This window comes from Nerophis lumbriciformis, linkage group LG13 (assembly GCF_033978685.3).
Source record: "Nerophis lumbriciformis linkage group LG13, RoL_Nlum_v2.1, whole genome shotgun sequence".
In the NCBI taxonomy this organism is placed as follows: Eukaryota; Metazoa; Chordata; class Actinopteri; order Syngnathiformes; family Syngnathidae; genus Nerophis; species Nerophis lumbriciformis.
This window is the reverse complement of record NC_084560.2, coordinates 25,778,419-25,805,136: the sequence shown is the minus strand read 5'-3', so window position 1 is coordinate 25,805,136 and position 26,718 is coordinate 25,778,419. Positions and strand designations below refer to the sequence as shown.

General features: G+C 43.3%; 1 protein-coding gene across 3 annotated transcripts in view; it reads left to right on the top strand.

The window, feature by feature from the left end:
* mid1 (midline 1) overlaps positions 1 to 26,718 on the top strand; it is a 111,230-nt gene that overhangs the window by 37,232 nt on the left and 47,280 nt on the right. Inside the window, exon 1 of one of the 3 annotated variants that reach the window (XM_061971422.2) lies at positions 17,898 to 18,238. The exons of the other annotated variants lie outside the window; for them this stretch is intronic. The gene's annotated coding sequence lies outside the window, so the exon portion shown is untranslated. Of the gene's footprint in view, positions 1 to 17,897; positions 18,239 to 26,718 lie in introns of those variants that run through there. 3 annotated transcript variants of the gene reach the window in all.

Genomic DNA, 26,718 nt, shown 5'->3' with positions numbered 1-26,718 from the left:
TGGTCCGCCACGTCATTCAATGTGGTCCGCCATATCATTCAATGTGGTCTCCCACATCATTCAATGTGGTCTCTCACATCATTTAAAGTGGTCTCCCACATCATTTAAAGTGGTCTCCCACATCATTTAAAGTGATCTGCCACATCAATTAATGTGGTCTGCCACATCATTTGGTCAGCCGCATCATTCAGTGTGGTCTGTCGCATCATTTGGTCAGCTGCATCATTCAAAGTGGCCCGCCACATCCTTAAAGTGGTCTGTCACATCATTTAACGGGGTCCGCCACATCATTCAATGTGGTCTGCCACATCATTCAACGTGGTCTGCCACATCATTTAACGTGGTCTGTCACGTCATTTAATGTGGTCTGCCACATCATTTAATGTGGTCTGCCACCTCATTCGGTCAGCCGATTCATTCAAAGTGGCCCGCCATATCATTCAATGTGGCTTGCCACATCATTTAACGTGGTCTGCCACATCATTTGGTCAGCCGCATTATTCAAAGTGGCCCGTTACATCATTCAAGTGGTCTGCCACATCATTTAACGGGGTCTGTCACGTCATTTAATGTGGTCTGCCACATCATTTAACGTGGTCTGCCAGGATGCGTCAGTAATGCTGTAGTCTCGCGAGAGAGAGCATACGTGACGCGGGAAAAAAAAATAGAATCAAGTGGCACACGCAGCTGCCAAACAATTCAGATTCATTCAGAAAATAAAGCAAATAAAACTTAAATATCAAAATCTGGAGGCACTTGAAGGCTACATCGAAGAGTGCTACGATCGTCTCGTCATGGGGAAACCATCTAAGACGCCAACGTCTAAAAGAAGCCGCCCGGAGGACTCACCTGGCCATGTGTCACCACCGGGCACAAACTTCACCGACATCCTGGATTCCATCGACAAAAGGCTGACTTGTTTGGATGGCCGCCTCGCACTTGTTGAGGTGCTCCACAAGGAATTCCAAGCCATCCGAGAGAGTTTGGAATTCGGACAACAGCAGGTCATTTCTCTCGCCAAGGAGAACGCCGCTCTTCGTGAGTCCGCAAAATCCCTCACCGACGGAGTGACGCAACTCACTCGAGAAAACAGGAGCATGAAGGAGACGATGTTGGACCTCCAGGCGAGAAGCATGAGGGACAATCTGGTCTTCGCGGGAATACCGGAAAAGACCGAGGAAGATCCAGAGGAAACCATCAAGTCCTTCATGGAACACCAGCTCAAGCTTCCAGCGGACACCATCAGGAACATCACATTCCATCGCGTCCACCGGCTTGGAGCCAAAAAGCCGGAGAACAGGAGGCCGAGACCCATCGTGGCCAAATTCGAACACTTCAAGCAGAAGGAGCGGGTGAGGAACCAGGGCCGAGAGCTGAAAGGATCCAACTTCAGCATCAACGACCAGTTTCCAAAGGAAATTCTCGACAGGCGCCGCCATCTGTTCCCGCTTCGCAAGAAGTTTATCACCGAAGGATGCCGTGCAGTCATCGCGGTGGATAAACTTTTCATCAACGGCCAACTTTACCGTGATCCAGAAGCCACGCCGTGGCTGTATTATTAGCGTCTGAAACACGGTAAATGTTGTATTTTTGTTTTGTTTTGTTATTCCATTATGCTTCAATCCCTCTCTTTTTTTTCCCCCCTCTTGCTCACAATACACCTGTGCGTCACATAGCGCTCACGTAAACACCATACGCTCTCTCTCTCTCTTTCTTTCGGTAAACCAACATGTTTACTATTTTACTTTCTTGTTTTCCTTTTTATGTCACTTATTTCACTACCTGTTTAATCCACCACTTTCTTCTTTTCTTTTTATGTTATGCTTTTTGTTTTGTTTTTCTCTTTCTATTTCTCCACCTGTTGTGTGTCCCCTTGTTGTCATCAGCATTTACACTCACAGCTAATACATGCACAACTATACACACTCTGCACACCTACATATATGCATGATAGGTTTACATTTAGATACAGACATGCATTATTTACACATAAAGTACACACATACATCCACACACTTAGTTACAGTCTAGTTTAGTATGTCCACTATACAGTTTGTCACTTGGAATGTGCGTGGTGTCGGGTCAAAGGAAAAAAATATAAAAATTCTTAATCATTTGAAGAGCATGCAAGCAGACATTGCTTTACTACAAGAGACTCACCTCTCCAAGTCCGATACCTCAAAACTGCATTCATCGCAATACCCACACACATACCTTGCTAGTTACAACTCCAAACATAGAGGCGTAGCCATTCTCATAAGTAGAAAGGTCAACTTTACAGTCCATAACTCCATTACTGACATAGAGGGAAGATACATCATTCTTAATATTTCTGTTGACGGGAGAAACTTATGTATCGCCAACATTTATGGTCCAAATGTTGATGACCCCTCCTTTTTCACACTTTCTTCTCTTCACTTTCTCCTCACTCAAACCACTGCTTGATTCTAGGAGGGGACCTCAATTTAGTATTTAATCCAAATATAGATCGGTCCAGAGTGACTGGGAGTCACCGTGAGTCTCAGTCAGTGGTAATACTTAAGCAATATATGAAGGATTATGGTCTTTGCGATGCCTGGCGTTCTTATCACCGCACTCTTAGGGAATACACTTATTTTTCTCCAGTTCACCACTCATTCTCTCGCATTGATTACTTTTTAACTAGTAGCTCAATTTTATCTGACATCTCAAACATTCACATCCATCCTATCATCATCAGTGACCATGCACCTGTCTCACTTTCCCTCACCAACAAAACTATCACTGCACCTATCAAACAATGGAGACTTAATACATCATTACTAAAGGACCCAGACTTCCTAAACTATTTTGAGAAAGAATGGACAGATTTTTTAGATTTTAATGATCAACCAGAAATCACGGCGTGCGTTCTCTGGGAGACGGCAAAAGTAGTTATGCGAGGAAAAATTATTTCTTATTCATCATACAAGAAAAAAAAGGAACGTTTACTAGAGCAGGAACTTGAAAATGAAATAAAAATATTAGAATTAGCTTATGCGAATTCACAACATGATCACACTCTGAACAAACTGAGAAAACTCAAATTAGATTTAAGATAATTGATAATTGATAAGAAAAGTCAATTCCTGCTCCAGAGGTTACGCTTAGAAAAATTTGAACATGACAATAAACCAAGCAAATATTTGGCTAACCAACTAAAATTAAACAAAGAAAAAAACTCTATACCATCCATCAAGGATTCAGCTGGGAACATTACACACGTTCCTGAGGAAATTAACTCCATATTTAGAGACTTTTACAGAAACTTGTATACACCCCAGATTGACCCATCTCTTTCAGACATTGAGACATTTCTCAATGGTATAGACTTACCTAAATTGAATACAAGGCAGGTATCAAATTTAGATCTTGCTATTTCTGTAGGCGAACTACACGATGCTCTTCAACAGATGCCAAACAATAAAGCACTAGGGCCTGATGGGTTCCCTGTGGAGTTCTACAAAACATTCTGGTCACTGCTAGCTCCGATATTTACGAAAATGGCTTTAGAGATTAAAGAAAACTCATTCCTTCCTCCAAATATGAACTCTGCCACGATCAGTCTCTTGCTAAAACCTGATAAAGACCCAACACTTCCATCCAGTTACCGGCCAATCTCCCTGATTAATGCTGATCTTAAAATTATCTGCAAAGTATTAGCTCAAAGATTAGAAAAAGTCACTCCATATATAGTACATCCTGATCAAACAGGTTTCATCAAAGAGAGACAATCGTCCAACAATGTTCTCCGTCTACTCAATGTGATAGACTATTCTGTTATTCATAATCTAAAAACAGCTGTTGTTTCATTAGATGCTGAAAAAGCATTTGATAGAGTGAACTGGAATTTTCTTCTAGCTACTCTACAGAAATTTGGATTTGGAGACTCATTTATAGAATGGATTAAGGTCCTATATAGTTTTCCTACAGCTTCGGTTAGAACGAACAGCCAAATATCTCCAAGGTTTAATCTTATGAGGGGCACAAGGCAAGGGTGTCCACTTTCTCCGTCACTGTTTGCTATATTTATTGAACCTCTTGCAACCGCTATTCGACAGCATGCAAATATTAAAGGCATCCATACCGCAACCGTTCATCATAAAATAAGCCTTTATGCTGATGATGTATTACTTTTCTTACAAAATCCACATTCTTCTCTTCAAGATACAATCTCACTTATCAATAAATTCAGTTCTATTTCAGATTACTCCATCAACTGGTCCAAATCTACTGTGTTACCAATTAATTTTGACTTTCAGAGCACCTCATCGATTCCACTGCATAAAGGGAACATTAAATACCTGGGAATCAATATTTCCTCCACATTGTCAGATCTGAATCGCTTGAATTACTCCCCAATCTTAAAATCGATTGAGGATGATCTGGCGCGTTGGAAAACACTGCCAATCTCACTTATGGGAAGGGTTTCTACAGTGAAAATGATGGTCTTGCCTAGGGTTAATTATCTATTTTCAATGATTCCAACCAAACCTTCTCAAATCTGGTTTAAGTCACTAGACTCACACATCAATCAGTTTCTTTGGAAGAGTAAACCAGCACGAATCAGCCTTAAAACTTTACAAAAACCCAAAGAACATGGGGGTCTAGAACTCCCAAACTTTTCCTATTATTTCCTTGCAAATAAACTACAATATATATTAAAATGGATCAATCCCACTTTATTAGATAGTTTATGGTTAGAGATTGAACAATCACTTAGCCAGGAGATCCCAATTTCTAACTTGCCCTTTATTAGCCAAATTCTCCGAAAACACAACTGCTTTAAAAGTATTAATATACGCACTACCTTAACAGCTTGGTGGGAGTTTTTGAAAATAACTGGGTCCCCGCTCACTCCATGCCAATTTACGCCTATTTGGAATAATCCTGATTTTCTTTTAAACAAGAAGCCATTGAACTTTCCAACATGATATGATAAGGGAGTCGGATGCCTTGGGGATATCATCAATGCAAACAGTTTTATCTCTTTTAAAAGTTTAATAACACAATATGCAATCAATCCTAATAAATTTCTAGAATATATACAAATCAAATCTGTAATCAGCGCAAGATTCAACAAAACAACATGGGAAAGTAATCCTACGACCGTTAAATTCTTCAAAACATCTGCCCCCAAAGCTTTATCCAAATTATATGCTCTCTTATCAAAAATAGATAACACAATAAGTATTCCAACTTCTAAATGGCACTCAGACGTATCAACAAGCTGTGACCCAGAATTCTGGAAACAAATATGCCTCAATACTACTCGTTTGATTAAGAATCCAAATGTACGACTGATTCAGCTCAAAATACTTTACAGAATACATTACACCGGTCTAAGAATGTATAAAATGGGTTTAGCTGATTCTAACATCTGTGTACACTGCTCAGATAATAAGATAGATAATTACTTGCATTCAATGTGGTCCTGTGCTCCCGTGAGTAACTTTTGGCTTGGAGTGTGCGAGAACCTATCATTAGCGTTAGAGATTCCTATTCCCATCTCCCCCGCACTCTGCCTGTTGGGTGATCTCTCCGCAACTGATCTTGATATAAACAAAACATACCTCCTTATAAATGCGTTAGGCATCGCCAAGAAAACTATTCTCATAAATTGGAAATCAAAAAATAATTTATGTATAAATCTTTACAAAAACATTTTATTAGATTATGTAGTTATGGAAAGAATGTCTGCTGAATCAAACCAACAACTGACAGAATTCCGATCTCTTTGGGCACCGCTAATTAATTTTCTGACCTGACTCCCTTGGGGGCCGGGGCTGGGGCTCTGTCCCGGGGGTCTTGCTCCGTGGGTGGGGGGTCCTGGGTGCCGGGGGGGCCGTGTGCCGCGGGGTCGGGTGGGCCTGGGGTGTGTTTCCTGGTTCCGGCCTGGCGGGCCGATCCGTGGGTGGTCTGGTGGCTGGGGGTGGGTGGAGGTGCCTGGGCGGGTGTTGGGGTGCAGGTGGGGCTGTGGGCGGCCGCCTTGGGTTGGTTGGGGGGGCTGTCCCTCCCGTGGGTGGTTGGGCGGGGGGTTGCGCCAGTGGGGCTGGGGTCTTGCCGCTGTCGGGCGGGGGTCGGCTCGTGCCCCTTTGGCTCCAGGTGTCCGTGGGCTTCCTCCTTCCCCTGGGGCGCGGGGCGGGGTCTGCCCGGGGTCGCCCTGCGCTGCGGCTGTGCGGGCCTGCCTGGTGCCGGGTTGGGGGGACTGCTTGCCTCCCTTGTTGGGGCCCCGGCGGTGCTGCCCGACTGCCCTGCGGGAGTCCCCCTCCTGTGTTTTACTCTGCCCTTATTTTTTTATTAATTTTATTTATTTATTTTAATTTATTTTATGTGTATATATATATATATATATATATATGTATGTATGTGTTTGTGTATATATGTATATGTATGTATGTATATATGTATGTATGTATGTATGTGTATATATATATATGTATGTGTGTATGTATATATATATATATATATATATATATATTATTATTATTATTATTTTTATTTTTTATTTTTTTATCTATTTAATATATTTAACTTATTCTGTTAAATTATATATGGGTACGCGTGTATGTGGGTGTGTGTACGTTTGTATATATGTATGGTGGAATCTGTGTGTATGTATGTAGGTACATATGTATGTGTCGCTGCCCCGGTGTGCATTGCTGATCGCGGCGCCGGGTCTGCTGAGGTGCCGTGGCATGCCGGCTGTGGGCGCAGGGCTGGGCCCTTATGGCTTTTTGCCGGATGGGATGCCTGGTGGGTGGTGGGCGGGGGGGGCCTGGACGTGCGGGAGGGGCTGCGGGGTTTGGTGGCGTTGGGCACTGTTGGCGACCAGGCCTCTTGTTTATTTTTATTTATTTTATTTTATTTAAAGGGTTTATTTTTATTTTTTTTAATTTTCTTTCTATTTTTTTTTTATATATTTTTTTTTTTTTTTTTTTTTTTTTTTTTGTGTGTGTTGTGTATTTGTGGGCTTATGTATATGTGTGTGGGTGTATTAATGTGTATATATGTGTGGATGTGTATGTTTATATGTATATGCATGCGTGTGTATATGTGTGTATGTGTATGTATATGTATATGCATATATGTATGTGTGTATGTATGTGTATATGAATGTGTAGGTGTGTGCATGGGTGTGGATGTCCGGTGGCTCAATTGGCCTGGCTGTGGATGAGTTGGGGTAGGTGGGTTGGTGGCCTCGGTGGTAGCCGGGGGTGTGCGTTGTTGTGGTTTACGGGGTTGGTCGCTTTTTTTGTTTTGGTTTCGGCGGCCGCGGGTGTTTACGCTGCGGACGGGCGGTGGTGGTGATGGTTGCTGCGGTGATACCAGCGGTTGGCATCGCTGTGTTGGGTTGGAGTGGTAGGGGGACTGTGGCTGGTGTCTGTGCGCTTGTGGGGTTGTGGGGCTGGCTGGCGTTGGCTTGCCGGCTGGTTTGGGGGCTGGCGGGCGGACGGGATGCATTGGCTGGCCGGGACTCGTATGGGCACGTTGCTGTGTGGATGGCCGGGATGCGGTGTTTGCATTGGGCGTGGGGGCTGTGCGGTTTTTCTGCGTTTGGTTGCCGGTATGGGCTCTGCAGGGTTGGGTTGGGGCGGGCGGGGGCTGGCTTTGTTTGGCGGGGGGAGGGCTCGCATGGCGTCACGTTAAAGTGGTTTGGTGTGGGTCACGGGCTGTGGCGGGGGGTGGCGGCCTCCTGGCCGTAGTTCCTGGTTGTCGGCCGCGTGGACTGGGGGGATGTCCGGGCCCTCTACTCCTCCTACTTATAGCGCACACAGTCACACATATATAGGACTTTGGGGATTGTCCTGCGGGGAGGCATGGCGGGGGGTTGAGGATGCCTCCAATGGGGCTCCAGTCCTCCTGTCTTGTCCCCTGCTCGTCCATCCCTCAATCTTAGCTGCATATTAGACACTTGGGATTTGGGGGGCTTGGTTTGGTTGGGACCCACCATGACATTGATGTCCCCCAATTTTAATCGCATTATTAGTTCCCACAAGCATACATATCTCACTCACGCTACAGTACACACATCAATAGGGACTGGAGGTCGGCTGTAACGGCTGACCTCCTAATTTTAACTACACAGTAGACACTCTGGGGGCCTTGTACACATGCATGGGGGGTTTGGGGTTCGGCGCACCCCTCATTGCCTCGTCGGCCGGCGGGGACTGCGGTCTGGTGGCCTGCCAGGCTTTTATTCATTTATTATTGTTATATATTTTTTTTAATTTTTAATGTATTTATTATTTTTATTATTTTTATTTACTTATTTTTATTTTATTTTATTTTTTAAATTTTATTTTTTATTTTATTTTATTTTATTTTATTTATTTATTTATTTATTTTTATTTTTTTAATCTTATTATTTATTTGTGTGTGGCGTCGCGCGGGTCTCACTTCCTGTTGGGTGGGGTCCGTGCCCGTGTGGCCCGACCTTGCGCTGTGGGGTCTCTGTTGGTGACTTGGTGTGGTGGCGGCGCAGCCCCCGTGTCTGGTCTGGATGCTGTGTCTCGGTTGTTTGGGCGGTGGTGTGTTTGTGCGGGTTTGGGTTGGGGTGGGGGGCCTTTTGGTTGGGGGGGTTGTTGGTGTCTCTTGTTTGCGTGTTGGCGTTCGGGCTGACTGGCGCCGGCTGGTCTCCGTGGTCCTGGTGGCGTGTGGTTGCTGGTCGCAGTTTTTTTTTGATCGCTTTGATTTGATTGGCTGGTGCTGGCTGTCTGGGGTTATTGCGGCTGCTGTTTCTGCTGCCGTTTGTTTGTGGTGTGGGCGCCCGTGGCTGCTGGGTCTGGTGCAGGGGTGTGGCTGATGTTGTGACTGGTGGCAGCGCACGCGCGTGATGGCTGTCGGGGCTGACGAACTGTGTATATGTATGTATATGTGTGTGTATGTATGTATGTTTATATATGTGTATGTGTACATATGTGTATGTATATGTATATATGTGTATGTGTGGGTATGTATACATGTATGTGTGTGTGTGTATGTATATATGTATGTATGTATGTATATTTCTGGGGGTACGCTCTGGGCCTGCCTGTCAGACGGGGGTCGACGCCTCAGGCTACTGCATCCAAACTGCGTGTCTGGAGCTCCTGGGTCCCGCTGTCCATCCCTTCCGGGTGCCCGTCTTGGTTGGGGCCTGTTGGGCCTAGTCCCTGCGTCTATTGTGGTAGCTTGGTGCTGCAAAGTATTCCGAGGTGCTGCGAGTCGGCCAGTTGCTGGGGTAGTGACCTTGTTTGTCAGCATGTCTGTGATCTTCTTTTAATTCTTTTTTTTTTTTTTTTTTTTTAATTAATTAATTAATTTATTTATTTATTTATTTTTATTTTTTAATATATTTTATTAATATTATTTTTTAATTTTTCCCCTCCCTCAGGGGGGGGCTCGGCGGGGCGGTTGCTGGTTGTTCCATCTCCATCGTTGGGGTCCCTGCGGGTGGGGTGGGTGGTTCCCGTGGCCCTGTGCCTGGGTGGTCCTGCGGCGGCCGGTTTGGGTGGGGTGGCCGGGGGATGGCCTCGCCGCGCTCTCCGGGGGTGGGGGGTGGGCTCGTGGGGGCCCGGTTGCCGGTGGGGCGGGGGCGGTCTTCCCGTCCGGTTGCGGGGAGTCTCTGGGTCCCTCGGGCGGGGCGTCTCGCCTTTCTGCCCGTGTGGGGTGTGGTCTCTCGCTGGCTTGGGGTCTGGCTGTCCCCTGCTTTTCTCGTGCCCTGTCCTCTGCCGGGTGCGTCTGTCTGCGGCCTGCTGCTGGCCCTTGTGGGCGGTACGGTGGGTCGGGCTCTGGGGTTCCTGTCGCTGGCCGGCTTGGCTGCGTGGGGGCGGTGGTCCCTGGTTCCCTGGGCACCACGCCTCCTGTTTGTGGGTTGGGCTCTCGGGGGTGATGGGGCCGTGCTCTGGCTCCCACGCACTCTGGGAGTCGAATGTATTGTACATGCAAATTCACATATGCTCACATACGTACATAGGTACCTACGCTCCCACATACATACACAAATACAGTACATATTTACCTACCTAATGTTCGTACATCCACACGCACATTCAATATACAAACATACACATACACATACTGTACATATACATTCACTGTACAAACACATATACACATTCTGTACATATACATTCATTGTACAAACACATATACACATTCTGTACATATACAAGTACATATGCATACTTACACTCATGCACATAATCACGTTTCATCAAACATATATTAACGTTGTTGCCCTAGGGTAAACTGGGTGTAACACATGGCACACTGACAAAGCTTAACCTATTGTGACTATAACAATCTACAAGGTTAATGTAGGTTGCTTCTCTTTCTCCCCCTCCATTTTTCTGCATTCTTTCGTATCTCAAGTTATCATTACGTATATGTATTGTTGCATTTAAACAACTGTATTGTTGATAATAAAGGTAAATTATTGGTATTGTTCATTATCAATAGCGCTATTTCTATTGGTATTTGTATTGATCCATTTGTAGTGTAATAATGCTCATTGTCATTTCTGTATTATTTTTTATTTTTCGCTAACTGCTTATTTGCTATTACTTTTACCATCATATTTGTACATGTCATATTTGCTGATGTTGCTCTATTGTTGTTGTTGTTGTTGTTGTTTGCTGTTGTTGTTTTTGTCTCTCTGTCTAATCCCCCTCTTGTCCCCACAATTTCCCCCTCTGTCTTCTTTTTTTTTCTCTTTCTATCCCCTCCTGCTCCGGCCCGGCTGCACTAAATGATAATATAAATACATTTAATTAAAGTCAAATACAAATAAGGCAACAAGAGAAGTATCCTACACTTCTCTTTTGTAAAGTAAATCTGAACAGCTGACATGGGCATCTACATCAACTATATGATTTGCCTGAGAAGCTGGACAGGACACACAAAAAAAAATAAAAAATTTGGCCCGCCATATCATTCAATGTGGCCTGCCACATCATTTAATGTGGTCTGCCACATCATTTGGTCAGCCGCATTATTCAAAGTGGCCCGTCACATCATTCAAGTGTTCTGCCACATCATTTAACGGGGTCCGCCACATCATTCAAGTGGCCTGCCATATCATTCAATGTGGTCTCCCACATCATTTGATGTGGTCCGCCACATCATTTAATGTGGTCTGCCACATCACGTAATGTTGTCTGCCACTTCATTCAATCTGGCCTACCAAATCATTTATTGTTGTACACCACATCATTTAATGTGGTCCTCCACGTCATTCAATGTGGTCCGCCATATCATTCAATGTGGTCTCTCACATCATTCAATGTGGTCTCTCACATCATTTAAAGTGGTCTCCCACATCATTTAAAGTGGTCTCCCACATCATTTAAAGTGATCTGCCACATCAATTAATGTGGTCTGCCACATCATTTGGTCAGCCGCATCATTCAGTGTGGTCTGTCGCATCATTTGGTCAGCTGCATCATTCAAAGTGGCCCGCCACATCCTTAAAGTGGTCTGTCACATCATTTAACGGGGTCCGCCACATCATTCAATGTGGTCTGCCACATCATTCAACGTGGTCTGCCACATCATTCAACGTGGTCTGCCACATCATTTAACGTGGTCTGCCACATCATTTAATGTGGTCTGCCACGTCATTCGGTCAGCCGATTCATTCAAAGTGGCCCGCCATATCATTCAATGTGGCTTGCCACATCATTTAATGTGGTCTGCCACATCATTTGGTCAGCCGCATTATTCAAAGTGGCCCGTCACATCATTCAAGTGGTCTGCCACATCATTTAACGGGGTCCGCCACGTCATTCAAAGTGACCTGCCATATCATTCAATGTACCGTAGTCTCCCACATCATTCGATGTGGTCCGCCACATCATTTAATGTGGTCTGCCACATCACGTAATGTTGTCTGCCACTTCATTCAATATGGCCTACCAAACGATTTATTGTTGTACACCACATTATTTAATGTGGTCCGCCACGTCATTCAATGTGGTCTGCCACCTCATTAGGTCAGCCGAATCATTCAATGTGGCCCGCCATATCATTCAATGTGGCCTGCCACATCATTTGGTCAGTCGCATTATTCAAAGTGGCCCGTCACATCATTCAAGTGGTCTGCCACATCATTTAACGGGGTCCGCCACGTCATTCAAAGTGACCTGCCATATCATTCAATGTAATCTCCCACGTCATTCGATGTGGTCCGCCACATCATTTAATGTGGTCTGCCACATCACGTAATGTTGTCTGCCACTTCATTCAATCTGGCCTACCAAATCATTTATTGTTGTACACCACATCATTTAATTTGGTCCGCCATGTCATTCAATGTGGTCTGTCACATCATTCAAATTGGCCCGCCATATCATTCAATGTGGTCTCCCACATCATTCAATGTGATCTTCCACATCATTTAAAGTGGTCTGCCACATCATTCAATGTGGTCTCCCACATCAATTAATGTGGTCTGCCACATCATTTGGTCAGCCACATCATTCAATGTGGCCCACCATATCATTCAATGTGGTCTGCCACATCATTAACGTGGTCTGCCACGTCATGCAAGCTGGCCTACCAAATCATTTATTGTTGTACACCACATCATTTAATGTGGTCCGTCACGCCATTTACTGTGGCCCGCCATGTCATTCAATGTAGTTCACCACGTCATTTAACAAGTGTCATTTAATGCGTGCTAAAAATGGTTTCTCTTGGAACTTCTACAGTATATTGCCTAGAAAGGTGGTGATTGTTGCATATTCCACAACATAAGGAAGCAACACAGGTTTGTACATGCAGTCTTAGTAGATCACCCGCAACACACCCACTAGCAGTACACACCATTTCACACACTGTTTAGCGTGTGGTGTTTGGATCTTAGTATGGATGGATGGATGGATGGATAGATCAGGCCCATAGTCTATCCAACAAGGCCTCTTACCAGTCGGACATAGCCTGAATACCTCACCAGGGAGGTGTCGTGGGGGCCAACTTGACCAGATACCCGGGCCACCTCATCTGGTTCTTCTCAAATTTACTCCTGAATGAAATGGCTAGTCCACCTATCGCGGTTCTTTGTTTTCGGTCACTACCTAAAGCTCATGAGTGTAGGAACTTATATCAACCGGTAAATTGAGAGCTTCGCCTCCCAGCTCAGCTCCCGATTCACCATGATGGACCGATGCAGACACTGCACTGATTCTTTCCTCACTAGTGAACAAGATCTGAGATACTTGAACTCCTCAACCTGGGGCAGGTTCTCGTCCAGAACCTATAGATGGCTCTCCACCCTGCAAGAACCACGGACTCCGACTTGGAGGCGCTGATTCTCATTTCAGTCGCTTCACACTCTGCTTTGAACCGATCCAGTAAGAGCTGAAGATCACGGTCCGATGAAGCCAGCAGGACTTGGTCATCTGCAAAAAGCAGAGCTCCAATCCTGCAGCCACCAAACCGGATCCCCTCAACACCCTGACTTCGCTTAAAAATATAGCATCATAAAAATATTACATCATAAATTGAGAGGAGCACTTACTTTTGTAAGATACAGTGACAGTGCACATAAACCTCTTACAAAAATAGGGTCTTAAAAATATTTTTTAAGCGATATTACAGCCTCGGAATAACATCCACCGAGTTTAGTTCCAAACCTGGGAGACAAACGTTTTTTTTAGCAAATTCCTAAAAACAGTAGTGTTCCTGTTGCATACACGAACTGGGACCACCGTAAACACATTGGCGGATCCTTGCATTTAAAAATGTTAACCTTGCTAGCAAACGGTGTTCCACCTGAAAAGCTTCAAAAATTGGTCTCCTCAGTTCCCAAATGTTTACTGAGTGTTGTTAAAAGGAAAGGCCATGTAACACAGTGGTAAAAATTCCCCCGTGCCAACTTTTTTGCAATGTGTTGCTGCCATTAAATTCTAAGTTAATGATAATTTGCAAAAAAAAAAATTAAGTTAAGTCGAACATTAAATATCTTGTCTTTGCAGTCTATTCAATTGAATATAAGTTGAAAAGGGTTTGCAAATCATTGTATTCTGTTTATATTTACGATTTACACAACGTGCCAACTTCACTGGTTTTGGGTTTTGTATGCTAAACTATGTATTATAAGCTAAGCTTTGTGTTGGAGGTAACAACACACATACATTTTTAGATATCTAATTTGGTATCCCTGTTATTATTTACCAATATTATTATTAGTCCTACTTACTCAGTGGCCTAGTGGTTAGAGTGTCCGCCCTGAGATCGGTAGGTTGGGAGTTCAAACCCCGGCTGAGTCATACCAAAGACTATAAAAATTGGACCCATTACCTCCCTGCTTGGCACTCAGCATCAAGGGTTGGAATTGGGGATTAAATCACCAAAAATGATTCCCGGGTGTGGCACTGCTGCTGCCCACTGCTCCCCTCACCTCCCAAGGGGTGGAACAAGGGGATGGGTCAAATGCAGAGGACAAATATTTCACCACACCCAGTGTGTGTGTGACAATCATTGCTACTTTAACTTTAACTTTAGTCCAAAACTAAAATCTTTTCTTATTTTTTAAACTGACCATATCTTGCAAGAAATGTGTAGACATCATGACACTACATGCATAAATAATCAAAGACCATATACGGGAAGACAAACCGGTTGTAGCCCATTTTTGGTTTTCGGGTCCCATTTTTTGGAGGAATTTTGTAATGGGTCATAAAGAGACGGCACTGAGACAGGGACGTCGCTTAGCCTTAGCCATGTTTATTAATTTGATAGAATGGCGCGTGTAAGTAATCCAAATACATGTGGTGTGACTATGTGAAGCGATTATATGTTGAGTGTTACCGGAAGGTGTTGAAGGAGCTGGTTGAGGAAGAGGCGGAAGTCCAGAAATGGCAAGGCCGGCTCCGATGTCTAGGTCCAGGGACAGAAAGGAGGGCGGCGACGTTGTCCGAGGGCAGGTGTGAGGTCGAGATCCAGGAAGGCAGCAGAGAGTCCAGAGGGGATCCAGGGAAACGAGACACACAGCTCGAAACCAGGGGATGACGACACAGGACAAGACAAGGGGAAACACAGAGAGCAAATAGGCACATGGAAAATGAGCTAGAGACGTGTGGGCTTACTGTACAATACAGGTAGCTACGTTCTGGCACTGGAACGCAGGTTGCGCTGGCTTAAGAAGAGTGGAGCTTCATCAGCGTCAAGTGTGTTGATTGTAGATTGCGTGCAGTGGAGACGCGGCCGCAGCAGGAGAGGAATGCCCAAGGGCGTGTCTAGAGGCGCCCTCAGAGGAGCACACAGAAGAATGAGAGGCGGCAGGTGCTTGAGCCGTAACGTTTTTAATGGTAAATGGTAGAGATGTCCGATATTATCGGCCGATAAATGCTTTAAAATGTAATATCGGAAATTATCGGTATCGGTTTCAAAAAGTAACATTTATGACTTTTTAAAACGCCGCTGTGTACACGGACGTAGGGAGAGGTACAGAGCGCCAATAAACCTTAAAGGCTTGCGTGCCGGCCCAGTCACATAATATCTACGGCTTTTCACACACACAAGTGAATGCAAAACATACTTGGTCAACAGCCATACAGGTCACACTGAGGGTGGCCATATAAACAACTTTAACACTGTTACAAATATGCGCCACACTGTGAATCCACACCAAACAAGAATGACAAACACATTTCGGGAGAACATCCGCACCGTAACACAACATAAACACAACAGAACAAATACCCAGAACCCCTTGCAGCACTAACTCTTCCGGGATGCTACAATATACACCCCCCGCTACCCCCTAACCCCCCCTCCCCCTTACCCCCCCCCCCCCCCCCCCCCCCAAACCCGCTCACCTCAACCTCCTCATGCTCTCTCAGGGAGAGCATGTCCCAAATTCCAAGCTGCTGTTTTGAGACCTGTTAAAAAAAAAAAAATGCACTTTGTGACTTCAATAATAAATATGGCAGTGCCATGTTGGCATTTTTTTCCATAACTTCAGTTGATTTATTTTGGAAAACCTTGTTACATTGTTTGATGCATCCAGCGGGGCATTACAACAAAATTAGGCACAATAATGTGTTAATTCCACGACTGTATATATCGGTATCGGTTGATATCGGAATCGGTAATTAAGAGTTGGACAATATCGGAATATCGGATACCGGCAAAAAAGCCATTATCGGACATCCCTAGTAAATGGTAAACAGGTTAAAGCGCTTTTCTATCTTCAAGGCACTCAAGGCGCTTTGACACTATTTCCATCCACACAAACATCCACACACTGCAAGGCGCTTACCACGACCCATCAGGAGCAAGGGTGAGGTGTCTCGCTCTTGGACACAATGAACGTGACTAGGGTGGTAGAAGCCGGGGATCGAACCAGGAACCCCTCATGTTGCTGGCAGGGCCGCTCTCCCAACCACGACACGCCGTTAGGCTGGTTCTATACGGGACGCAGTGACGTGCGGTGAGGTTCATGACTGGTGAGGCACTGACTTCATCACATTCAGATTTACAAACATATGAACCCTAAAGAGTGTCTTATTCACCATTTGATTGGCAGCAGTTAACGGGTTATGTTTATAAGCTCATACCAGTATTCTTCCCTGCTTGGCACTCAGCATCAAGGGTTGGAATTGGGGGTTAAATCACCAAAAATGATTCCCGGGCGCGGTGCCGCTGCTGCCCACTGCTCCCCTCACCTCCCAGGGGGTGATCAAGGGATGGGTCAAATGCAGAGGACAAATTTCACAACACCTAGTGTGTGTGTGACAATCATTGGTACTTTAACTTACTTTAACTTTACACATACAAACTGTAGCACACAAAAAAGCACATTTAATTAAAAAAAACGTTATTATGGTCTTACCTTTACTTATAAATGAAGTCCATGCGCTGCTCCTTTTGAACAAAAGCATCGATAACTTGTTTATAGAAGTCTTCCTTATCTTTCTTCAGTTTTAAAAGTCTCTCTGTCTCGATGGAGATCTTCCTATAAGTATTGCCTCCTGCTTCGATTGAAAGTCCAGTTTAGAAAACTATTATTTTAGATATGTAATCCTCCATGTTAAAAGTCCAGGCGAGAGGAAAAAATAAACGATCGCTGCTAACTGTTGCTGCTTGTTGTCACTTCTTCTGCAGCCGAGTAGTCGCATGAATGATCTCTGGGATCACTAGCGCCCTCTACCACCAGGAGGCGGGATTACAGCGAGCCTCACACAGTGCGTCTTCGCAGCCGTTTTATGATTGCTCAGCACAAGAAATACGTTACACACATACAGTTGTTGACCAAATACACTGTACATTATATACCTCAGCTAACTAAACTATGGAAATGTATAATATAATTCATATAGCAATACGGTCTCACTGCACAGCAGGCCAGCAGTTAGCCGAGTCATTGTGCAATCCATGTGAGGCTCAACTGGCTGCTGACTCACCGCACGTCTCTTCTCAGTATTTGAACGGCAAATGTGAATATTCAGCAATTTTGAATAAAAAATAATCTAAAACTGGTGAAGTTAAATGGAAAATAACTTTATAGTATAATCACTGGATACATATAACAATTTAATTTTTTTTTTTTCTTTTTACATTTTTTTTTCTTTCCATGATGGCACGTGAGGCCCCGCCTCACGTGCCTCCCCTGACTGCACGTCACTGACGGGGACGTGTGTAATTTTTTTGGTAGAATGTGCAGCGGGCCATTAAAAAAAAGAACCCGTGGGCCGCACTTTGGACAACCCTGCTTTATACAGTACTATGGGCACCAGATTAGAAACCAATGCAACCAGGCAGATAGTGGGAGAAAAACATCAAATATGAACATAAAACAGACAGCAGACACATCAAGATTATACTACTGTAAACTATTATTACCCAAATACTCTACCCTATCATTTCACTTTCCCAACAGCAATAATCCAGGCAATAAATACAGACAATATGTGTGATCTTGATGCACTCATCGCTTATGTCTATGAGAATATGTTTGTGGAGAGTTCTGGCCTCTTTCCACGCTCCGCCCCTCCTCTCCGCAATCGGCGAGTGGGGCTGCATGCGTGCGTGCTTAAAAAGTGGAGGCTAGGCCAGGGCGGAAAGTTTCGATCCTCCTCCTCCTCCTCCTCCTGCTGGTGCATGTCAGTGGGCGAGGAGGAGCGACTGTGGCCAAAGTTCACTCCACTGACTCGCTCAGTCGCGGCGTCGGCCTGCACGTGCACCACTTTAAACGCTCCCTTCTTGCTCAGCGATGGACGTCACTATGCGGCGGGTAAGTCGCTTTGTGCACCTCCAGCACTCTTTAGGGGGCCTTCTCGAATCCTTTCGGTGTGGATCCCTCCAGTCCCGAAAGGGGCGGGACGACTAAACTGGAAGGTAGCATCAAAGGGAGGAGTTGAACTTCTTATATTTAGTTTTTTATTCAAACACTGTGAGTCATGAAAGTTGTTTATTGCTCTCGGAGAGCGGTAACGCCGCCTTCCATCCACTACCTGCTCACCTCGTGACCTTCGAAATGCCAAAACACTTATTTCAGCGTGTGCACGTTCATCTGCTGCAGAGCTAATGTTTCCGTTAGCTGCCTGTGGATACCACAAAAGGTGCGTTTCCAGCTAATTGGTTACTTATCTTGCTCCTGTAAGAAGGAATGTTTGACATCTTCCCACGAGAGGGTGTTGTTGCCCTTGATTGCCACTGGGACAAACAAAGGTGGAGGTGTCGCCATGGAAACAGGAGGGAGGGCCTTTTAGAGAGTCAATGTTATTAAGGAATATATGGTTTTTGCCATTTTTCATGATCATGGGGATCGTTTTGTCCTCACAATTTGGCAACTGGGAGACGTTTTGAAATGTAATTAAGCGTTTGAATATTTATGTATATACATAATCACTGACGGAATAAAAATTAATTAACCTGTATTACAAACATACATACACCTTAGTATAATACAGCAATAAGGGATAATCTCATTAAATATCAATAAATTATCATTTTTTAAAGCAGTTTTCATTAAACTCAAAGATGCTTTATATACAAAACTCAAAACCAGTGAAGTTGGCATGTTGTGTAATTCATAAATAAAAACAGAATACAATGATTTGCAAATCCTTCTCAACTTTGAATAGACTGCAAAGACAAGATATTTAATGTTCAAACTGAGAAACTTAATTTTTGCAAATAATCATTAACTTAAAATTTAATGGCAACAACACATTACAAAAAGTTGGCACAGGGGCATTTTTACCACTGTGTTACATGGCCTTTCCTTTTAACAACACTCAGTAAACATTTGGGAACTGAGGAGACCCATTTTTGAAGCTTTTCAGGTGGAATTCTTTCCCATTCTTGCTTGATATACAGCTTAAGTTGTTCAACAGTCCGGGGTCTTTTAGGCTTCATATTGCGCCACACATTTTCAATGGGAGACAGGTCTGGACTACAGGCAGGCCAGTCTAGTACCCGCACACTTTAACTATGAAGCCACGCTGTTGTAACACTTGGCCTGGCATTGTCTTGCTGAAATAAGCAGGGGTGTCCATGAGAACGTTGCTTGGATGGCAACATATGTTGCTCCAAAACCTGTATGTACCTTTCAGCATTAATGGCGCCTTCACAGATGTGTAAGTTACCCATGTCTTGGGCACTAATACACCCATACCATCACAGATGCTGGCTTTTGAACGTTGCGCCTATAACAATCCGGATGGTTCTTTTCCTCTTTGTTCCAGAGCACACCACGTCCACAGTTTCCAAAAACAAGGTGGACTTGTCAGACCACAGAACACTTTTCCACTTTGCATCAGCCCATATTAGATGAGCTTGGGCCCAGCGAAGCCGACAGCGTTTCTGGGTGTTGTTGATAAATGGCTTTGGCTTTGCATAGTAGAGTTTTAACTTGCACTAACAGATGTAACAAAGAACTTTAGTTACTGACAGTTGTTTTCTGAACTGTTCCTGAGCCCATGTGGTGATATCCTTTACCCACTGATATCGTTTTTTGATGCAGTACCGCTTGAGGGATCCAAGGTCCGTAATATCATCGCTTACGTGCAGTGATTTCTCCAGATTCTCTGAACCTTTTGATGATATTACGGACCGTAGATGGTGAAGTCCCTAAATTCCTTGCAATAGCTCGTTGAGAAATGTTGTTCTTAAACTGTTTGGCAATTTGCTCACGCATTTGTTCACAAAGTGGTGACCCTCGCCCCATCCTTGTTTGTGAACGACTGAGCATTTCATGAAAGCCGCTTTTATACCCAATCATGGCACCCACCTGTTCCCAATTAGCCTGTTCACCTGTGGGATGTTCCAAATTAAGTGTTTGATGAGCATTCCTCAACTTTCTCAGTCTTTTTTGCCACTTGTGCCAGCTTTTTTTTAAACCTGTTGCAGGCATCAAATTCCAAATGATCTAATATTTGCAGAAAATAACATTTTCCAGTTCCAACGTTAAGTATCTTGTCTTTGCAGTCTATTAAATTAAATATAGGTTGAAAAAGGATACGGAAATCATTGTATTGTGTTTTTATTTACAATTTACACGACATGCCAACTTACTACATTATGCTGTGATTATCTTGTAGTGATATAGGAGCGCTTTTTATTACTTGCCATCTTTTTTGTTTCTTAATTGTATTTATTTATTTACAATAATTTAATTCATTGTATTACATAGTTTGTAGTTATCACTCTTTTTATAGTTATGTTATATATTTGAATTTTTTCTATCATTTGACATACACAAATATTAGTTTGAATGTTAGCTTTGCTTCCTCAGCACTCAGTGAATTAAATATTTTAATCCATTCTTCCAATCCTAGTAAATGCAGTAATTAAATCAGCCACATGGTGGTGCACTTTGACTGTTGTCCACAACGGAAACCTTGCCCATATTTGGCTTCTACAAATGACTAGTCTGCTTCAAAGACAAACACTGACATTAGCTTTATTTGAAGTGGTTAGTTTTTTTTATATATATATACACACATTTTTTTGCTGTGTGCGTCTCTGTTAAAACAACAACGACGACAAAAGTCCCTTCTCGGTCTTGGAGAGGTTGTTGGTGGTTTCCCCCCCCCCCCCAAGCCGCATGGAGGAAATGAAAGTTTGCTGCTGACCTCAACAACACAGCAAGAATACAGAGCGAAATAATTAAAAAAAAACAGCTTTGTGCTAAATCAGTTTGTGCACAGCTCAATGACAGAAGCTTGTAAAAATCATTGGATTGCACCTTTATCCAGATCTGCACCAACATGCCTATATCTTCTGCCTGTGCCACATGCATGCAAAATGGTTGATTTGGCGAATTAATCTGTAGCTGCAATACAAACCATGCACTGGTCCAGAAGCAGGACGCGTGCATCTTAATCCGAGTGTTGTGTCGAGCTGCAGATCGGGTAGATCGTGTCCGTCTAATCGAGGGCTTTGCGGGGGCCAAAGCTGTAAATCACATTACGGGCATGAGCGGGCCGCAGTCGAGCATGGCGACTTCAGACAAGCACCTGCAGGCCGCCGTCCACGTCAGTCACGGCTGCACGGAGGATAATGACGTTAGATGTCTTCCTCCGGGGAAAGAAAGCATCTCCCCGGGTCTGTGCTGGGCGGCCGTCATTAAGGCTGATAAAAGGCCGTAGCCAAACGGATTAGGAAGTGCTTGAGCGAGAAATTGTCTTTCCTATCTTTGACATTGTCGTCGTTTCATCTCTAAACGAGCCATTACTCGCTAATCAAATCAAACCGCGAGTGATAAGTTCGTTCCTTTGACAAAGCCCTCACGCGGTTCTGTTGAGTCGTGCTACGTCTCGCTCGCAGCGTCAGGCGTCGGCGAGCTTAATTGTACGCCAAAACATCTCCTGGTGATGTCATGCCTGGAGCAGGACTGTTATTTAACATGTCAGGCCGCTCTGTCGTCATGGCGACCACTTGAGTTGGGATGGTACCCGTTCCCCGTACCTGAGAATTGAGAGCGGTACCAAAATTCTGTGTGAGTTCATGTGTTATTAAATGTTCATTTTTTTATTAATACAATTTTTTTTAATATAATGTTTAATAATAACCTGATAATAATATCTTAATTTCTTACACTAAGTCTCATTTGCTAGTACAAAACCTAAAACCAGTGAAATTGGCACTTTGTGTAATTCGTAAATAAAAACAGAATACGATGATTTGCAAATCCTTTTCAACTTATATTCAATCGAATAGACTGCAAAGACAAGATATTTGATGTTCGAACAGAAAAACTTTTTTTTTTTGCAAATAATCATTAACTTAGAATTTAGTTGCAAATAAGTTGGCACAGGGGCATTTTTACCACTGCGCCTTTCCTTTTAACAACACTCAGTAAACGTTTGGGAACTGAGGAAACCAATTTTTTAAGCTTTTCAGGTGGAATTCTTTCCCATTCTTGCTTGATGTACAACTTAAGTTGTTCAACAGTCCGGGGGTCTCCGTTGTGGTATTTTAGGCTTCATAATGCGCCACACATTTTCAATGGGAGACAGGTCTGGACTACAGGCAGGCCAGTCTAGTACCCGCACTCTTTTGCTATGAAGCCACGCTGTTGTAACATGTGGCTTGGCATTGTCTTGCTGAAATAAGCAGGGGCGTCCATGATTATGTTGCATGGATGGCAACATATGTTGCTCCAAAACCTGTATGTACCTTTCAGCATTAATGGTGCCTTCACAGATGTGTACGTTACCCATGCCTTGGGCACTAATACACCCCCATACCATCACAGATGCTGGCTTTTGAATTTTGCGTCCATAACAAACCAGATAGTTATTTTCTCCTTTGTTCCGAAGGACACAACGTCCACAGTTTCCAAAAACAATTTGAAATGTGGACTCGTCAGACCACAGAACACTTTTCCACTTTACATCAGTCCATCTTAGATGAGCTCGGGTCCAGCAAAGCCGGCGGCGTTTCTGGGTGTTGTTGATAAACGGCCTTGGCTTAGCATAGTAGAGTTTTAACTTGCACTTACAGATGAAGCGACAAACTGTAGTTACTGACAGTGGTTTTCTTAAGTGTTCCTAAGCCCATGTGGTGATGTCCTTTACACACTGATGTCGCTTTTTGATGCACTACGGCCTGAGGGATCGAAGGTCCGTAATTAATCGCTTACGTGCAGTGATTTTCCCAGATTCTCTGAACCTTTTGATGATATTACAGACCGTAGATGGTGAAATCCCAAAATTCCTTGCAACAGCTCCTTGAGAAATGTTGTTCTTAATCTGTTGGAAAATTTGCTCACGCATTTGTTGACAAAGTGGTGACCCTCACCCCATCCTTGTTTGTGAATGACTGAGCATTTCATGGAAGCTGCTTTTATACCCAATCATGGCACCCACCTGTTCCCAATTAGCCTGTTCACCTGTGGGATGTTCCAAATAAGTGTTTGATGAGCATCCCTCAACGTTCTCAGTCTTTTTTGCCACTTGTGCCAGCTTTTTTGAAACATGATGCAGGCAGGAAATTGCAAAAGAGTTAATATTTGCAAAAAATTAAATTTTCCAGTTCAAACATTAAATATCTTGTTTTGGCAGTCTATTCAATTGAATATAAGTTGAAAAGGATTTGCAAATCATTGTATTTTGTTTTTATTTACCATTTACACAACGTGACAACTTCATTGGTTTTAGGTTTTGTATTATAATAGACTTTGATAGCATGTGGTGAATAGATTACGGTGTGTTGCCTAGCCAGGAAGTAGTCTTTGCCTTTAAACTGAATCTAGTCCCATGCTGAGCCATAACATGGGTTTGTACTGTGAGTATTGTACCTATTACACACCAGCTGTTTGATTGTAACGTGCTTCTTAGTTTCAGTCGTGATTACCAAATTTGGGGGTGTTAAAATCACCATGTAAAATCGCTAACTCTAATCAATAGCACGTTCATGGAAAATCCATTATAATTAGCACCGAACTAGTGCAATTTGGAAATGTGGAGCCTTGGGGCCTGATTTACTAAAGGTCTGTGTGTACTAAAACACGAGCAAACTTGATAGCACACGCAAAGCTGATCCACTAAACGTGTGCAAAGTGGATTGCGTATTTTCACTGCATATTTTTCGGACTATAAGTTGCTACATTTTTCCTCCGCTACGTACCCTGCGGCTTATAAAACGATGGGGCTTATTTATGGGTTTTTCTTAGCTAACAACCATAATGTTTTGTATTCAACAAATAGTTTTCAATACCGGCAGAAACACTGAAAAGGTGTTATTGTCTGTGTTATGGTGCCGTTATTTGGCAAGTTCGGTTATTGCAGGTGCTGTGGGTTGAAAATGTACTTCCTGTTTTGTGTATAAGGCGTGTATAAGGTAAGACATATGATCTGGCGTTTTGTCTCTGTCTTCATTAATATGCAGAATATATTCTGATCAGCAAAACGGCCACAATGCTGGCAGGAAAAAATGCAAATATATTACACGGCACTCGCAACGTGATTTATCAACACTCATGACCGTTTCGCGAGCACTATTTTTTGTTTTATTCAGCACCTCTGAAAAGTAAGTGCAAACTGACAGTTCCACGCACGGCTGCAGGATCGTTACTCTCGAAAGGATGGTCACGTGCAGCAAAGATATTGAAATTTGGCACCGTTTTGTTTTTACGTAAAATGGTACCCGGTAGTACCGACGTGCCTATAAAAGTACCGAATTCGTTACCCATTCCTAACAATCCCAGGTCTAAAATAAAACAAGATCACATTAGTCTCAGAGTGTGCTGTCCAAAGAAGTACGACACGACTTCAGCTACGTGAAGTAATAGATCCATTTATTGTACATTTTCACTGCATATTTTTCGGACTAAAAGTTGCTACTTTTTTTCCTACGCTTCGTACCCTGCGGCTTATAAAAAGATGGGGCTTACTTCTGGGTTTTTCTTCGCTAACAGCCATAATGTTTTGTATTCAACAAATAGTTTTCAACACCGGCAGAAACACTGAAAGGGGGTTATAGTTTGTGTTATGGCGCCATCTTTTTGGCAAGTTTGCTTACTGTAGGTGCTGTGGGTTGAAAAAGTATGTCCTGTTTTGTGTGTAAGGTGTGTATAAGGTAAGACATATTATCTGGCGTTTTGTTTCGCAATGTTATGCAAAAGCAACTTTTCTTACTTTCTGGTACCTGCTGATCTGTATTTGGGCTCTGCATAAATCCTGAAAAATTGTGCGAGTCCGCCTTTGTAGTCCGTGCCGACGACGTAGTCGATAGGCTTCTTCTTTTTGTCTATCTTCTTGTTATGTGACATTCATCCTCCTATGTTGCCATTTCTAATATAAAGTTATGTAAAGTTCTTACTTATATCTGTCAGTAAACTCGCCATGAAAGCGCTAAAACATACCGGTGTAGTGAGTTTACATTATTCACCCAAGAAACTTTAGTTATTAGAGAGTTCCGGTCGGTTGGTTTTTCACGGGACACGTTGTTGTTTCCGGATGAGTAGATGCTGCTCCGTTATTGATTGAAGTAAAGTCTGAATGCCATTAAAACAGTTAGCACCATCTTTTGACACTTCTTCCACTCCTGTCCTTGCACGCTACAACAAAGATGACGGGGAGAAGACGCCGCCGAAGGTGAGCCACGTAAATAAGACCGCCCACAAAACTGCGCATTCGGAAGCGACTGTCAGAAAGCGACTTGAAGATGATCTGTAAAACATCATCTATGCAACATTTTGACCAAAGAACCACCATTACATGTTATGTAGACCACAAGGAAGTGTTTTACATTTCGAAAAAAACTAATAATAATATGACTCCTTTAATGCGCCCTATAATCCGGTGTGCATTATATATGAAAAATAGACCATTCATTGGCAGTGCACCTTATAATCCGGTGGGCCCTATGGTCCGGAAAATACTGTATGTAAAAATATTTATTCCTTTTAAAAATATATGGCCTGGTGCAACTGTGCTTGTTTTGTAAGAATTCTGCGCGCCTTTTTAATATCGACCTTCTGTCTGTCGCTCCGGAAGAGGAGTCACTCCGGGGACTCTCGATGAGTGAAGGGACACGAGTCGCGAGAAAAAGCTGACGGCGCCTTCCACTCGAGGGCCGCCGACCGGGATGCGGCAGATGATGTCGCGTCACGTCTGCTTTGGCTCGTTGTCTATCACGGCAGAGAGATGGAGAGAGAGGAGCCGGAGGTGCATGTTGGTGTTTGTTCCTCCGCTCTGGATTGTGTTTGCATTTGTCCGACATGCTCCCATGTTGGAGTCTCCAGAGGCTGGCGCGACATTGTGTTGTTGTGCAAAAGGGACACACAGACACACAAAAGACTGTGTGAAAGTGATCTGAGTTGGTAGATGATAGCACGTAAATGTACCTGTGCGTGAGTACACACACACACACACACACACACACACACACACATTCTTATATTTGTTACCTTCTTGAGACCTCCCTCTAATATTATAATAAAAGTCGTAATTTTACTCAACACAAGTCAAAATTTTACAAGAAAAACTGAACATTTGTGCAACATTATGATAAAAGTTGGAATTTTATTCAATAGCAGTTGCAATTTTACAAGAAAAGCTTAACATTTTGGCAATTTTAGGTAAAAGTCGTCATTTTACTCGACAAAAGTCACAATTTTATAAGAAAACCTTAAAATTCTGGCAATATTATAATAATAATAATCTGAATTTTACTCAGCAAAATTATATGACAAATGTCACCATTTTGCATTTAAAAAGTAATAATTTTACATTAAAAAAAAGGAATAATTTCACGAGAAAG